The sequence below is a fragment of the Zingiber officinale genome, chromosome 11A, assembly GCF_018446385.1.
Source record: "Zingiber officinale cultivar Zhangliang chromosome 11A, Zo_v1.1, whole genome shotgun sequence".
In the NCBI taxonomy this organism is placed as follows: Eukaryota; Viridiplantae; Streptophyta; class Magnoliopsida; order Zingiberales; family Zingiberaceae; genus Zingiber; species Zingiber officinale.
Window position 1 is genome coordinate 6,986,671 of NC_056006.1, and position 18,305 is coordinate 7,004,975.

The window sequence follows — 18,305 nt, forward strand, 5'->3', positions numbered from 1 at the left end:
CAATAATGGAGCTGTCAATCGCTCAGCATGCAATCATGCAAGATTCGTGCATGTCACTAAGTCAGGAAATATCCTAATTCTATCCCTCTCCATATAATGTGTACCAAGATATGTGGATCAAATAATATGATCTAGGTACACATGTCAAGTTGGGTATCTAACCTGTCCAGTATATCATAGAGCATGACATGTCACTACCTCTATTACATAAATAATAAACAAGTAACAAACAATACATGCTCGGAAATAAATAGTGGCATGTCGATGCAGATATAATCATAATTATTACTACTTGTTAAAATCTACCAAACATATCAACAAGACGTATCAAAATAGATAGGTCAAGGTACCCGCCTCCAAAGAAAGGTCCAATTCAATCCAAATCTGACGTCAAGATACTCATCTTGCATCAAATTCCTGTGTCACCAATAGATACATTTTTATTTAGCTACAACCCAATGAATAGCTAAATAAAATTAGGGTAAAACCCTAATCATATAACATTAACCCTACCAAATTCAACATGTAAACCTAATCATCTAACAAAATCCAATACACATGATCTATAACTAAGCAAATGCTAAATTCATAGACCCCATCAATTACAAAATGTAGCAAGATCCCTACATCATACCTCAAGTTTAGCCCCCCCCCCCCTTCCTCCTATTTTTTACACACAAAAAGGAACGTTGCTGTGAAAATGAGGTTGCTGCTGGCACCAGAAAGTCCACAGAATAGCCTTACTATTGGAATCCTTCACAGAACAGAACAAGATAAGATCTGGCAAGAAGATCACAAATCAAACAATACTTGATACCATCCTGTACCTTACCCTCGACAATCGCCGGTGATAATTGTTGGGTTTTTCGGGCCACGAAAATCGCTTTTTCGCATCGCGGAAACCCCGAAACCCCCTAGCCATTGGATCCGTGCGAAGAAAACTTTCAAAAATACGAGTACGAGTTTCAAACTTTGATCTACAGTAGATCTACAAAGGAAAAATATTTTATACCTTCGATGCGTGCCCTCGCAAATCCCGCTCGTCCAACGGTACGCGGATCTCGTGATTGTCAACGTAGACAATCCTCTAGAAGTATCCACACGAACAAGATGTGTTCTCTAATACACAAGGATGGAGAAGAGAGCACCACAAGTGTGCTAGCACTCTCTAGGGCTCTCGGGTAGGATTGGAAGAAGAAGAAAGGAAAAGAAGAGAACACACTCCTCTAAAATCTCTATGTGACTTTCACTAACCTTTCTTCTTGGATTAGATTCACTCTCCTTTCTTCTCCCTTGCTTGAAACCCACGACCAAGAGAAGAGAAGGAGCAAGAAGAGAGCTTAGGAGGAGGAAGATCACTTGAATGAGAGTTACACTTGCAAAATGAAACTTTTTTCATCTAATTAAGTGGTTTGTAACCTCCATGGGATACCAGGAGTCACAACTCTTGGTAACTCCCATGAGGTGGCACTTCACTTAAGTAACCATGATGATGTGGAGCATCATCAATGGTCCACTTAATGCCAACTCACCAATGAGGTGGCATAAAGTCAAGTCAAACTTGACTCTTCATCTTCCTCTCAAGTCAAGTCAAACTTGACTTAATCTCTCTCATGGTTGATCTAATCCAACCATTTAATTCAAGCTAATTTAATATAATGAATCTAATTCATTTAATTAAATTGATTCAATGAGTCATAATCTAAATTAGACTCATTGAACACATGAATCAACTTGAGTCCAACTCAATTAGCCCAATTAGGATTACTCTTAATCCAATTTGATTCATCAAATGAATCTAATCCTCTTGGTTCATCATATGAACCTAATCTCCATCCACTTGTTCTTTGTGTGTGACCCAATAGGTTCTTGTAACGTTGGCAATGCCCCTAAACTCATTTAGAAACATAAGTAATGAGCGGTATCTAGCAATGCATCATTACTACCCAAGTTACAAGAATGTTGAGATCCAACATCACCTTGTGACTACTAATTGTGACTCCTCACAATATATGACAAGTGTCCTTCTATCCTAGACATCTAGATTGATCAATGTGAGGCATAGACCGTGTCATATTCTAATCAATCTAAATCTTGAACTCCAAGTAGACTCACTCAATCAAATGAGCTCAATATCTCATATTGACTCATTTGGGCATGACCATGCACTTCGTGGTCTCACTCTATCAAGAATACCGATGTCTCTCCCGTCATATAGGAGGGATAGATCCCATCTACATCACTCACATCCCTCCGCATAATTTGTTACATACCCAGTAATCGCCTTTATAGTCCACCCAGTTACGGGTGACGTTTGACGAAACCAAAGTACATAACTCCTTATGTAGGGAACCATGGTGACTTCAGGTCTAAGGACTAGTAGTCATACTAATAGCCACATGAGAAAGTATATGACACTCATATAACGATCCATGATACTTTCTCATGGCGGGTCATTCAGTATACATTCTCCAATGCATACCCATGTGTCAACTTGATATCTCTATATCCATGACTTGTGAGATCAAGTCATCGAGTTGACCTACATGCTAGTCTTATTGCATTAACATTGTCCCTGAATGTTAATACTCGACTAGGAATGATTAAGAGTAGTGTTCCCTATATCATCTCACTATCGGTTTAACTAACCGATTGATATAGGTGAGAACCTTCTACTCAAGGACGTTATTATACTTAGTTTATTTGGCACCAATACAAGTAAGTATAATAACCAAAAACCAAATGCCTTTTTTATATAGAATATGATACAACAAGTCCAAAATGCAATCATACAATGATTGGCTCTAGGGCTCTAGCTAACAATCTCCCACTAGAACTAGTGCCAATCAGTGTAGGCTCTAAGCCCCAATGACCTAGTGTGACCATCATGCTTCCTCTGTGCCAAAGCCTTGGTCAAGGGATCTGCGATGTTAGCCTCTGTAAGTACTCTGCAAATCTTCACATCTCCTCTCTCGATGATCTCTCGAATGAGATGGAAGCGCCGTAGTATGTGTTTGGTCCGCTGGTGTGAGCGAGGTTCCTTCGTCTGTGCTATAGCTCCATTGTTGTCACAATAGAGCTCAATGGGGTCCGCAATGCTAGGAACCACCCCAAGTTTAGTGATGAACTTGCGGATCCAAACTCCCTCCTTTGCTGCCTCTAATGCAGCAATGTACTCGGCCTCTATTGTAGAATTAGCTACTGTGTCCTGCTTCGAACTCTTCCAGCTGACAGCACCATCGTTAATGCAAAATACAAAACTTGATTGCGATCGGTAATCATCCTGATCGGTTTGGAAGCTGGCATCACTGTAACCCTTTACAGCTAGCTCATCATTGCCTCCATATATCAAGAAATATTCTTTAGTCCTTCTTAAGTACTTAAGAATATTCTTAACCGCTATCCAGTGACTTTCACCTAGATCCGACTGGTATCTACTCGTCATGCTCAAACCATACGAGACATCAGGTCGAGTACATAGCATGGCGTACATGATAGATCCTATGGCTGAAGCATAAGGGATCTGATCCATGCGGTCTCTCTCCTCTCTAAAAGAGGGACCTTGAGTTTTCGAAAGACTCACGCTATGTGACATCGGCAGAAATCCCTTCTTGGAATTCTGCATGGCAAACTGAAGGAGTACCTTGTCAATGTATGTACTCTGACTTAGGCCAAGCAACCTCTTAGATCTATCTCTATAGATCTGTATCCCTAGAATGCAGGATGCCTCACCTAAGTCCTTCATTGAGAAGCAACTCCCTAGCCAGGTCATGACAGACTGAAGTATAGGGATGTCCTTCCCAATGAGTAGTATGTCATCCACATACAATATGAGGAAGACAACTATATCCCCTACAATCTTCTTGTAGACACAAGGCTCATCTTCATTTTTGATGAAACCAAACTGTTTGATTGCATCATCGAATCGAAGATTCCAGCTCCGAGAAGCTTGCTTTAGTCCATAAATGGACCTATGCAGCTTTCATACTCTGCTAGTATGCTGTGGATCTACAAAACCCTCAGGTTGTGTCATGTACACATTATCGAGTAGGTTTCCATTCAGAAACACGATTTTGACATCCATCTGCCATATCTCATAGTCATGGTAGGCTGCAATAGCAAGCATGATCCGAATGAACTTAAACATCGCTACTGGAGAAAAGGTCTCATCATAGTCAATACCATGAATCTGCTTGAAACCTTTACCTACCAAGCGACCCTTATAGATAAGTCCATCAATGTCAGTCTTTCTCTTAAAGACCCACTTGCACCCAATGGGTTTCACCCCTTCAGGTGGATTAACCAAAGTCCATACTTGGTTGGTGTACATGGATTCCATCTCGGATCTCATGGCTTCTAGCCATTTCTCAGAATCTGGTCTCATCACAGCTTCCTGATAGGTGGTAGGCTCATCCTCTATGAGCATAACATCATCATGGTCAGACAAGAGAAATGAGTATCTCTCAGGCTGACGACGTACCCTATCAGACCTGCGAAGAGGTATGTCTACTTGAACTGGTTGTTGTTCCTCAACTCTTTGTGGAACATCATCATCCACAACACTTTGTGGTTCCTGTTCAATTTCCATCGAGGCATCAGTGCTATTGTTCTCATCTTGAACTTCTTCAAGATCGAACGCGCTCCAACTAGTCTTTCTAGAAACAAAGTCCCTTTCTAGAAAAACCCCAGTCTTTGCCACAACTACCTTGTGCTGACTGGGAATGTAGAAGTAATATCCCTTAGTTTCCTTGGGATATCCAATGAAATAGCACTTGTCAGATTTGGGTCCTAATTTGTCTAAGACTTGACGTCTAACGTAAGCCTCACAACCCCAAATCCTCATGAAAGACACCTGGGCATCTCTCCCAGTCCATATCCTATATGACATCTTTATCACGGCCTTGGATGGAACTCGGTTGAGTATAAAAGTTGTCGTGTCTAGAGCATAACCCAAAAGGTATGTTGGAAGATCTGTGTGACTCATCATAGATCGTACCATATCTAATAGGGTATGATTCCTCCTTTCGGATACACCATTCCACTATGGTGTTCCAGGAGGAGTGAGTTGGGATAGAATCCCACACTCAGCTAGATAGTCACGGAACTCATGGCTAAGGTATTCTCCACCTCGATCGGATCGAAGTATCTTAATACTCTTGCCAAGCTAGTTCTGTACTTCATTCTTGAATTCTTTAAACTTTTCAAAGGATTCTGACTTATGTGTCATCAAGTACACATAACCATATCTACTGAAGTCATCAGTAAATGTGATGAAGTATCTATAACCGCCTTTAGCAGCAACATTGAAAGGGCCACATACATCACTATGTATGAGTCCTAACAAATCAGTTGCTCTCTCGCTATGCCCACTAAAGGGAGTCTTGGTCATCTTGCCTCGTAGGCATGACTCGCATATCTCATATGATTCAAAATCAAATGAGTCCAACAAACCATCCTTATGGAGTTGGGATAAGCACTTGTCATTTATATGACCTAAGCGACAGTGCCAGAGGTAGGTTTGGTTCATGTCATTTGACTTGAACCTCTTGGTATTTATGTTATAGATAGGGCTCTCAAGGTCTAGAATATAGAGTCCGTTTATCGGAGGTGCACTACAATAGAACATATCGTTTAAATAGACGAAACAACATTTGTTCTTTATTATAACGAAAAACCTTTCTTGTCCAAACAAGAAACAGATATAATGTTCTTTATTAAAGCAGGCACATAACAACAATCATCTAATTCTAGTACAAGCCCAGAGGGCAAAGATAGATGGTAAGTTCCTACAGCAATAGCAGCAACCCGTGCTCCATTGCCTACTCGTAGGTCTATCTCACCCTTCGTCAATGCCCTGCTATTTCTCAGCGCTTGTACATTAGTGCAAATGTGCGAAGCACATCCGGTATCTAATACGCACGATGAAGAAATAGAGAGGTTGACTTCTATAACATGTATACCTGAAGTAGAAATCTTATTTCTCTTCTTCTTAAGATCTTCCAGGTATTCTTTGGAGTTCCTCTTCCAGTGCCTTGCTTGTCCTTGATATAGGTGACAAAGATGTTCAACCATATCTTAAGCGCCCATCAACTCATGTTGCTTCTGAAGCTCAGAGTTCATGGTCGTGAGCATAAGACAGGACACATCTAATGCGTCATATTGATGCTTCTTGTAAGCATCTCGATCTGCTCGCGTGGCCTCCGGAATGGGCTGCTCCAGAACGTACAGTTTACGTTCTTGGGTGAGAACTATTCTTAGGTTCCTGTACCAGTCCAGGAAATTTGCTCCGTTGAGCTTGTCCTTCTTAAGGACAGATCGCAGAGAGAAGGTGTTCGTATTTGACGTCATGGTAATCTACAACAGAAATAAATGTAGAAATAAATATCATATTCTTAATCATTTAATTAGGCCTTTAACTAAATGATGCTCCCACTGAATTCTATAATTCATGTGGGACAAGATCCACATCATACTAACCCTTGAGTTAGCTTTGGCTAATACGCCCAAGACTTAGTATGATCGGTAGGTAACGATTACCAATTACATCTTTATGCAACTCTTGTTTATAGGATCAATATCCACATTTATATTAAAACTCGAGTTAGCTTTGGCTAATACGCCCGAGAGTTAATATATATGTGATTTTGACCTATCTTTCCAATCATTGGAAGAATGCCTATAGTTATACTCGATCCAACCGAGTTAACTAGGAATACTCAATCTAATTGAGTTGTACTCACCCATGCGTTGATAGGCGGGACCAAGACTGTCCCTCCGTACCCTACCAAGATAGTATGTGTTGCTCTACTTTGGCATATTCAACAACTACATGCGATCGAGGTAGTGGTAGGTATCACGGCATGGTAGGCATTACGAGTTGACGTGATTTAGATCTAATCTAAACGATGATGTGTATCATATACTCGATAGATCTAATCTAATCGAAGGGTGCATCATGTGCACGACTTAGATCTAATCTAATCGTTAGGCACTAATTAATTACTTAATTAACTAGCATGCATCACATACACACAAAAGTAATTAATTAAATTAATTTGTGATTTAGTCATGACCCTACTACGATCTTCTCAAGCCAATGAGAAGATCGGATGGTCAACCTAAGGTCAATAGCTTCTCAAGCTCCTTCCTTTTGACCACCTTGTGTTGCTCGTGCCTTCCTCGTAACTCTGTCTCGAGTGGATCTTCCACCACTCAAATTTTTGTACATTACAATTTTAGAAACTCGAGTTACATTCGAGTCTAAATCTAATTTACAACAAGAATAAAATAGAAAGCACGAGGTGCAGGTCACGAATCAAAATACAGCACATACATCACATGACGGCACGCAGGCCGTATTATGAATTACAACACAAATCCAATCACATTTGGTCCTTTTGGGCCATGACTCACAAAATTAATATATATAATTCAAAATTATATATTTTCATAATTTTCTGTAATTTTTCATAATTTTACAGATTTTATGAGTAAATTTTTCCCGGTGGTCCCGTTTAGCGTTTTCGGGCGCAATCGCTGAATGAATCCCCTTGCGGGGTCAGGGGCAGCGCCCCTACTCGCGATCTAACCATCGCGAGGGTTCCTTTGAGATCTAACAGTGCCTAAGCCCGCTGTCCCAAAAAATTTTGGGGCGAAACTTTGCCGTTTTGGTAAATTCTTCTCGGTAGTCGAAGCCTACAAGTGCCGAAACACTTGTGCTTCGCTTCTACGAGAAAAATACCCATAAAAACTCTAAAAACCATAAAATTACATAATATCACAGAACTGAGTTTTTTTCATAAAAACAAAAACTAAACTCGTACAAGCTTCGCACGTGGCTCTGATACCACTGTTAGATTTTTCGGGCCACGAAAATCATTTTTTTGCGTCGCGGAAACCCCGAAACCCCCTAGCCATTGGATCCGTGCGAAGAAAACTTTCGAAAATATGAGTACGAGTTTCAAACTTTGATCTACAGTAGATCTACAAAGGAAAAACATTTTATACCTTCGATGCGTGCCCTCGCAAATCCCGCTCGTCCAACGGTACGCCGGATCTCGTGATTGTCAACGTAGACAATCCTCTAGAAGTATCCACACGAACAAGATGTGTTCTCTAACACACAAGGATGGAGAAGAGAGCACCACAAGTGTGCTAGCACTCTCTAGGGCTCTCGGGTAGGATTGGAAGAAGAAGAAAGGAAAAGAAGAGAACACACTCCTCTAAAATCTCTATGTGACTTTCACTAACCTTTCTTCTTGGATTAGATTCACTCTCCTTTCTTCTCCCTTGCTTGAAACCCACGACCAAGAGAAGAGAAGGAGCAAGAAGAGAGCTTAGGAGGAGGAAGATCACTTGAATGAGAGTTACACTTGCAAAATGAAACTCTTTTCATCTAATTAAGTGGTTTGTAACCTCCATGGGATACCAAGAGTCACAACTCTTGGTAACTCCCATGAGGTGGCACTTCACTTAAGTAACCATGATGATGTGGAGCATCATCATTGGTCCACTTAAAGCCAACTCACCAATGAGGTGACATAAAGTCAAGTCAAACTTGACTCTTCATCTTCCTCTCAAGTCAAGTCAAACTTGACTTAATCTCTCTCATGGTTGATCTAATCCAACCATTTAATATAATGAATCTAATTCATTTAATTAAATTGATTCAATGAGTCATAATCTAAATTAGACTCATTGAACACATGAATCAACTTGAGTCCAACTCAATTAGCCCAATTAGGATTACTCTTAATCCAATTTGATTCATCAAATGAATCTAATCCTTTTGGTTCATCATATGAACCTAATCTCCATCCACTTGTTCTTTGTGTGTGACCCAATAGGTTCTTGTAACGTTGGCAATGCCCCTAAACTCATTTAGAAACATAAGTAATGAGCGGTATCTAGCAATACATCATTACTACCCAAGTTACAAGAATGTTGAGATCCAACATCACCTTGTGACTACTAATTGTGACTCCTCACAATATATGACAAGTGTCCTTCTATGCTAGATATCTAGATTGATCAATGTGAGACATAGACCGTGTCATCCTCTAATCAATCTAAATCTTGAACTCCAAGTAGACTCACTCAATCAAATGAGCTCAATATCTCATATTGACTCATTTGGGTATGGCCATGCACTTCGTGGTCTCACTCTATCAAGAATACCAATGTCTCTCCCGTCATATAGGAGGGATAGATCTCATCTACATCACTCACATCCCTCCGCATAATTTGTTACATACCTAGTAATCGCCTTTATAGTCCACCCAGTTACGGGTGACGTTTGACGAAACCAAAGTACATAATTCCTTATGTAGGGAACCATGGTGACTTCAGGTCTAAGGACTAGTAGTCATACTAATAGTCACATGAGAAAGTATATGACACTCATATAACGATCCATGATACTTTCTCATGGCGGGTCATTCAGTATACATTCTCCAATGCATACCCATGTGTCAACTTGATATCTCTATATCTATGACTTGTGAGATCAAGTAATCGAGTTGACCTACATGCTAGTCTTATTACATTAACATTGTCCCTGAATGTTAATACTCGACTAGGAATGATTAAGAGTAGTGTTCCCTATATCATCTCACTATCGGTTCAACTAACTGATTGATATAGGTGAGAACCTTCTACTCAAGAACGTTATTATACTTAGTTTATTTGGCACCAATACAAGTAAGTATAATAACCAAAAACCAAATGCCTTTATTTATATAGAATATGATACAACAAGTCCAAAATATAATCATCAAATGATTGGCTCTAGGGCTCTAGCTAACAATAATCACATATCCGCCGATGGAAACTTCCATCTAACAGTGATGGGGGTCGGATGGAATCTAGCAGCTCCTCTACCTCCAAGATCACTGTTATCGCCTGGAATCTGATGACAATCATCTCCACCAATTTAGGGCTCTAATCATAATCTGACCCGTGCGGAATGGCTCAGGCAGAGGAGGCGGTGGATCGACACTAGGGCACGAGGGAAGGCGACGATGAGAGAATCTAGGGCAGAGGAAGGGCGGTCAGTGCTCTCCGTTCGACGATGGCGAACTACGTAGAGCCTAGGGCACAACCTCAGCAAGAGGTGGCTCGGCGACGCTCGGTGCTGCGATGGGAAGGAGCACAGGCGAAGAGGAATTGAATCGATGCAGGTAAAGGCTCGCTTTTGTACTGGAGGGGAAGAGGGGAACAGTCACGAAGGCGGCGTCAGCACGGCCGTGGGGGAAGAGAAGAGAAACGACCGGAGCGGCTTCGGGGAAGAAAAGAATCAGCGACATTTAGGGGAGAAGGAAAAGAAAAATGAAAAGAATAAAATAAATAAAGTTTTCTTCATTTAAATAGGTAGCCTAAACAGGCTTTCCCGGGACCCTGTTTTATCCTCGTAACCTAAGTCATACGAGCTCCGAAAAATTCTCAAAACATTTCTAAAAAATCCGAAAAATACCCTTATGGTTATCTACTCTATTTCAGTATTTAAAATAATAACTAACACGAAACTCCTCTAGCCATGAGTTGATAGAGGAGAAATCCAATTTGGGTGAGTTTTAGAGTTGGATTTCAATTATGCTTTGATTTGATTTGTTAATTGATGATGTTGTTAAGTTTGGTTGTATATGGATTACTAAATATGAATGTGAATTGGAGGAGAAAATGATTGTGTTGATTGAGGATTATTGGATTTGTTGGATGATATGATTAAACCTAAACTAATCATGTGGATGGACTATGTAGGTTGGGTTTATGATGCTTAATAGTTAATTCAAGTTAGCTTAATGTAGTGTAGTTGTGATTCTTTGTGGATGGGTTGATCAATTGATAATGAAGTAACTGGGTTTTAGATTGATTATGCTTCTAGTATACTCTAATTGGAGGTTAAATGGTTAGGGTTGCTTAATCTATTTAGTTATGAAATTAGAGCTTCATTATAAGTTGATTTCTCTAGTTGAATTAATTCACCAAAATTTTATCTACGAAGAAGTATTGGATAACCAAATGGAATGGAAACATAATTACCTAATCGAATTAGGATTGAGTTTTGGGGGTTAGCTAGTTGTTGTATATGTGATTAGCTAAAACATATATCATATTATTTGCAGGACGTTAATTCGAGATAAGTGTATCAACATGAGATTTTTTACCATGATCGACATATAAAGGTAGGTACTTCTTGCTTTATCTCTTTAGTACATTGATATTAGTGCATGAGCTAAATATTCAGATAGTTATTGTGTTTATCCTGACTCCACTCGTATTTTTCTTGTGTTTAATGCTTATCCACCCGATCTTTGAGCTACTCGTTTCTATATCTATACAGTCTCTCTTATCATCTATGATATTTAGCTGATACTAGATACCATACTTACTTACTTGAATGTTGTTTATTTACACACCTTACTAAGCATGCTGGCTTCATGTAGCATACCTGATTTCTGTTTATATATATATGATGACTGGTACATTTTACGCATCATGCCATTGCACGCATGGCGGTGACCATTTCTCCCTTGTGGTTGAGAGGGTCGTTGGCCAGGGCCACACGCTCAGCCACTCATGGGTAGTGGGAGCTGGAGCGTGTCGCTTGTCCTGTCGTGCTCCCACTCGCTTACTCATAGGTAGTGATAGTTGGAGTTGCGAGTAGCACGGACCCCCGTCGCAGACGTAGCTGGTTAGCTACTATGCAACTATCCCCTTGGCCAATCGAGAGTAGTGGTAGCTGGAGTGGTGTATAGTCTAACACTGGCCTAACCTCTCGACCATACAGTGGTCATGGTGTAGAGGGATGGGCGGGAGTGACCATCCGTGCGTACGATGTTATTATTATACCTGCTAATGCTGTTGCTTACTTATGCTGATATGCTTACATATGTTTAGATATATACCTATGATATGTGTTTAGGCACTGGCTTACTTATTGTTAATATGTATATACCTCACATGTTACCCATGTAGTTATGAGCAGTACTGTAGCAGGTCTTTCCTACTCCTAACTTTCTATTACTAGCCTAGGATATGGTTTCAATTATGGACATATATTATGATATCACTGTAGTATCTACTATTATCCCTACGAGACTGTATACCTTGTATCTCTAATTCTTTATTATGTTCATGCACTATTTGTCTATTACCCGCTGAGTTCCAGCACTCACTACCCCATAAACTAGTTTATTTCGCCAGATGGCAGATAAAGAATTTATGGAGTCGCCTGGAGATCTTGTCCGCCAGTCCCATGTCACATCGAGCTTCTCCTACTGTTAGTGCTTCCATTCACATTATTGGTTTTGCACATGTTCTTGTATTTGTGTATTCTTTTATATAGAGTTTTGTTTTGTGGAATCTTGTATTTGGTTTGGTGATGATGTGTCCAGCCGAGCCGACTCACAGTTAGTTGTTTTCTTCGTTTCATGTCCGTTATTTTGTGATTTCCGCTGTGCTATGTTTCATCCATGTGGGCTGACTATTAACTACATTGGATGTGATTATTTCAAGCCGTGTGGGTTACTTATAAACTCCTGGTGTGTTTATATCCAGCCGTGTGGGCTAAAGTATATGGCTGATGAGTATGCTTGTGGATGTATGTAAATATACTTCGAATTGTCATTGTTACAGTGGATGTGCTGCCCCGATTTTCGTCGGACTACCTTACTCTCGAGGCGTGACAGTTGTATCACATAAGTATTAAGCAACTACCTCTACACTTTTCCATATCATTGGGGGTCATCTACCTGAATATATCTACTAAGTTATCTAACTAGTCACAAGCTACTCAAAGGTCAGAAACTCCATGAAATATGCTAAATTGGTCCTCTATTGATCGAGACAACATGAATCTATTGATCCTTTACTAACCAAGCCAATAATTGTGTTCAACTCTATCTTTCACCAAGAAGGTAGTAGTAAGAGTTGGTACCTCTGGTTGTAGGGTAGGATTAATTCCCCGAGACTATAATCTCCAATCTCCACTAGGTTGTTGATAGATTCGACCCTCACATTCCAACTTGATATCAGTTGGTGCTACTAGAGAATCAACATTCTCTTCATCAAGGTCGAGTCTTCAATGTGTCAACTAGTCACTTCCAAAGTCAACCCTGACCATAATTGAAAATAGAGCTGATTGACTAAGTATCAACATGCTACACCAAGTTAATGAATACCTACTAGACAGGTATAGAAATAGATACATAATCCAACTAAATTGGAGAGTGTCTATACATGACGTATAAAAGGTAGTCAGCACAAAAGATAAGATAATCACCAGAAATATAACTTCATTTCCTATATCTTGGAGATGTCCTACAATTGCCTAGTCCTAGAACTCAAAATTCACATTGAAAAAAACAAACCATAAAATCATAAACATGTATAATAGACCTCGTAAACCTGTGGCTCTAAAACCAGTATCAAGCAATCAAAAATTGAGATGAAGGACTAGAAATCCATGTGGAACATGATCTTGAGAGATAAAGGGTTAATTCCTATAAAAAATGGATTGTTTACAACGAATCTAAGAAACAAAAGTCCTATCTTGGAGTATTTAAAAGAAGCTATGAAATAATAGTTTATTTTTAGGATATGGGTTCGAATGGAGTAATTGGTGAATCTATTTAGGTCAAATTTAATTTTTTTTCCCAAATAATTAACTCTTCCTTATAGTATTTTAGAAAAGTAGACCATGTTGAATTTCGACCAATATCTTTATATTATGGTTGTTTCTTTGCTTTGCAAGTTAGATTTGCATCATCACATTAAAAAGTTTTGATACATTATTTATATCTCACTCAAAACACAGGGTTGAACTTAATATTTGTTTTAAGACTTTTAAATTTCAAGTGAGATGGTAAGCTAATAAACTAGAATTTATAATTTTTTTATTGAATCAAAAGTATCAAAATAGTAATCATTGATTAGCTCAGGAGAAGTTCAATGTATTGATAGGTTATATTTATATCAAATATCAAAATTTAAAATTTTCATTTAGTTTGTATTTAGAAGTAAAGTTTTTTCTTGTATTGATTCAAAACTAAGGCATTTAATGTTGAATTTAATGAAACTTATAGTCATCTTTCAACTTTGTATCATTTTTGAAAATTTTGATGATGTTTATGTAACTTTGTGATTTTTCATTAAAACCATTCTTTGAAACTTTAAAATTTTTAGTGATTGGTATATTTTTTTCAAGCAACATAGGGTTAAACTTATGTTTTCATTTAAATATATATAGATAATAATAAAAACATTTTTTTGATCAATTGTAATTTTGTAAAAAAACTTATGTATTCATTTAAATATTTCATAGTAATGATAATTTTTTTATTTATTATCATCAATATATTTTTTTCATTATATCAAAATTATTTAAATTATCAACTAAATTTTAGGATTTTTACAGTCAAAAAGTTGAATAATTACAATTTAAAGGATATTTTATATTAAAATTAATAATTTTAGTAAAAAAAATTGATGCTATTTTTACACTAAATTATATGTAACAAATATTTTATTATAAAAGGTGATTATGCTCACCCTATGAGCCCCTTACAATCGGTCCCGAAGTTATATAAAGGGAGCTAAATCACAGGTTTAATTTATAGCCTGCCGCCAAGTGGTTAGGGGGTGGAAGGGGGTTTTTTTTCTCAAAAGGATATGCACCCTCGGAGAATTGGTCCTTTTCCCCGTACCTAGTCTGCCCCCCTTTAGCCAAATGGAAACCTCGTGGGGACTATAGTTACCAAATCTTGACACTTATAAGCATTGTTCTAATTTGTTAATTGAATAGTTTCATATTTACTTGTTCATTGCATCTTTTATTATAGCTTTATTTTAGTTAATATTAATATAAACTATAGTTTAGTATATTCTTAAGTTTACTAGTAAAATTTCAATAATTTTTCAAATGAAAATTTTATTTTTAATTTAAATGCTTTTATAGAATGTATATTCATTTTTGATAGGCTCAATATTTCTATTAATTTTTTAAAAAATAATTTGAAGTATATTATCTCAGATCACTTAAATATGATTCATTCGCATACCTCAATTAGATATTTTTAAAAGTAGTTTATTTAAGATATATTTATTTCTTATAGATATGACTATTCATGCAGTCTAGGGGGATCGAAGCAAAGCCAACATGGCATGTTACGATTTCCAATTAATTGATTCCTTGGGAAAAATATGCCTTGTCCTTTTTCCGCAATTTCAGCAAGTTGGTTAACTGCATATTAGTAAATAGAAATGAGTACTCTTAGTATTTGTAATTTGATAATCATACACACAAAAATAAATATTTTGTATAAAAACTTTGAGATTTAAATTTAGGAACAATAAAGATAAGGTGATTATCTAAATATGTAATGTCACTTATTTCATAGCATCTTTCACTCCAATGCTTTGAGATTTATGCTTTCAAACAATGTACGAATATAATATTAAAAACTTACATAGTAATTCAAAAAAATCAATTCCTGTCGAAGATGGAGTAGGAGCAAGCTCTCTAGATGTTGTCGGAATAATAAAAATGGATAACATAAAGAGGATAGCTAAGCTAATTTTCCTTGTATCCATTATCATGTCTCTAATATTAAGATGGATGTGAAACACAAACTTGATTAGCTTTTAAATTTAATTGAATAATATGTCCATTTGGATCTACTATTTATATGGTTAGGAACATATGTTACTTTTATGTGATAAGGGTAACTTAAGATTTTATACTTTCAACGTAGGAAGTTATTTAAAGTATGTAAAGAAATACTTATTTTGTATAAAAATAAATTGATAATTATAATATTTTTAAGTTACCTAAATGGTCATGAAAATTATTATGCCAACAAAAAAACATGTAAGAAAATTTCACATTATCATTTATTTTTTAAAAAAAATTATCATAACAATATTAGTGATCCATTTCTATCATGAGCGGAAAAATACTAGATCCTCTTATCCAGCGGATCCATGCGAAGGGAAGAAACAATTTTCATGGCAATAATCTATGCTAAGCTACATGATAGTATTATACCTTTGTTGGGTGCCCTTCGTAATCCTGACAGCAACCTTTTCTTTGGATCCAGATCTCAGCGCGTTCAAGCGTCCGTGCTTCTACGGTATCCACATGAACATATCCATCGTTCGTCGCACGAACAAAGCCTTCGGAGAAGAACCATCTTCTTGTGATAGCAAGAAGCATGGTCCGGCCAAACATCAAGAATCAACCATGGAAGGAGTAGGAAGAAGATGGAATCTCAAGAGTCACCATTTTTTCATCTAAAGAAAAGTAAAATCCAAAAACCGATTTATATTCATCTAATGAATACCAAGGCTTTTTTTTGTCTCTTTGTATTCCTCTTAATGGGTTGGATTTATTATATTGGATTAACCATTAATCCAATAACCCAATAAGTCTAACCCATTGAGTCTAACCCATTAATCCAATGTGTCTAATTTGGATTGGACTCAATCCAATGAGTGGGTTCATCTAAGTATAACTCAATTAGTAACCAAAAGACCTAATCATCTCATGATTGGCTCTTAGGGTTAATTACTAACACGAAACTCCTCTAGCCATGAGTTGACAGAGGAGAAATCCAATTTGGGTGAGTTTTAGAGTTGAATTTCAATTTTGCTTTGATTTGATTTGTTAATTGATGATGTTGTTAAGTTTGGTTGTATACGGATTACTAAATATGAATGTGAATTGGAGGAGAAAATGATTGTGTTGATTGAGGATTATTTAATTTGTTGGATGATACGATTAAACCTAAACTAATCATGTGGATGGGCTATGTAGGTTGGGTTTATGATGTGAAATAGTTGATTCAAGTTAGCTTAATCCAATGTAGTTGTGATTCTTTGTGGATGGGTTGATCGATTGATAATGAAGTAACTAAGTTTTAGATTGTTTATGCTTCTGATGTACTCTAATTGGAGGTTAAATGGTTAGGGTTGCTTTATCTATTTAGTTATGAAATTAGAGCTTCATTATAAGTTGATTTCTCTAGTTGAATTAATTCACCAAGATTTTATCTACGATGATATTGGATTACTAAATGGAATGGAAACATAGTTAACTAATCAAATTAGGATTAAGTTTTGGGGTTTAGCAAGTTGTTGAATATGTGATTAGCTAAACTATATATCATATTATTTGTAGGACGTTGATTCGAGATACGTGTATCGATGTGAGATTTTTTACCATGATCGACATATAAAGGCAGGTACTTCTTGCTTTATTTCTTTAGTTCATTGATCTTAGTGCATGAGCTAAATATTTAGATAGTTAATGTGTTTATCCTAACTCCACTCGTATTTTTCTTGTGCTTGATGCTTATCCACCCGATTTTTGAGCTACTCGTTTCTTTATATATACGGTCTCTCTCGTCATCTATGATATTTGGCAGATACTAGATACCGTGCTTACTTGCTTGAATGTTGTTTATTTACACACCTTACTAAGCATGCTGGCTTCATGTAGCATACCTGATTTCTGTTTATATATATATGATGACTGGTGCATTTTACGCATCATGCCATTGCACGCTTGGCGGTGACCATTTCTCCCTTGTGGTTGAGAGGGTCGTTGGCCAGGGCCACACGCTCGGCCACTCATAGTTAGTGGTAGCTGGAGCGTGTCGCTTGTCCTGTCGTGCTCCCACTCGCTTACTCATGGGTAGTGATAGTTGGAGTTGCGAGCAGCAGGGACCCCCGTCGCAGACGTAGCTAGTTAGCTACTATGCAATTGTCCCCTCGGCCAATCGAGAGTAGTGGTGTATAGTCTATCACTGGCCTGACCTCTCGACCATACAGGGGTTATGGTGCAGAGGGATGGGCAGGAGTGACCATCCGTGCATACGTTGTTATTATTATAACTGCTAATGTTGTTGCTTACTTATGCTGATATGCTTACATAGGTTTAGATATATACCTATGGTATGTGTTTAGGCATTGGCTTACTTATTGTTAATATGTATATACCTCACATGTTACCCATGTAGTTATGAGCAGTACTGTAGAAGGTCTTTCCTACTCCTGACTTTCTATTACTAGCCTAGGATATGGTTTCAATTATGGACACATATTATGATATCACTGTAGTATCTACTATTATACCTATGAGACTGTATACCTTGTATCTCTAATTCTTTATTATGTTCATGCACTATTTGTCTATTACCCGCTGAGTCCCAGCACTCACTATCCCATAAACTAGTTTATTTCGCCAGATGGCAGATAAAGGATTTATGGAGTCGCCTGGAGATCCTGTCCGCCAGTCCCATGTCACA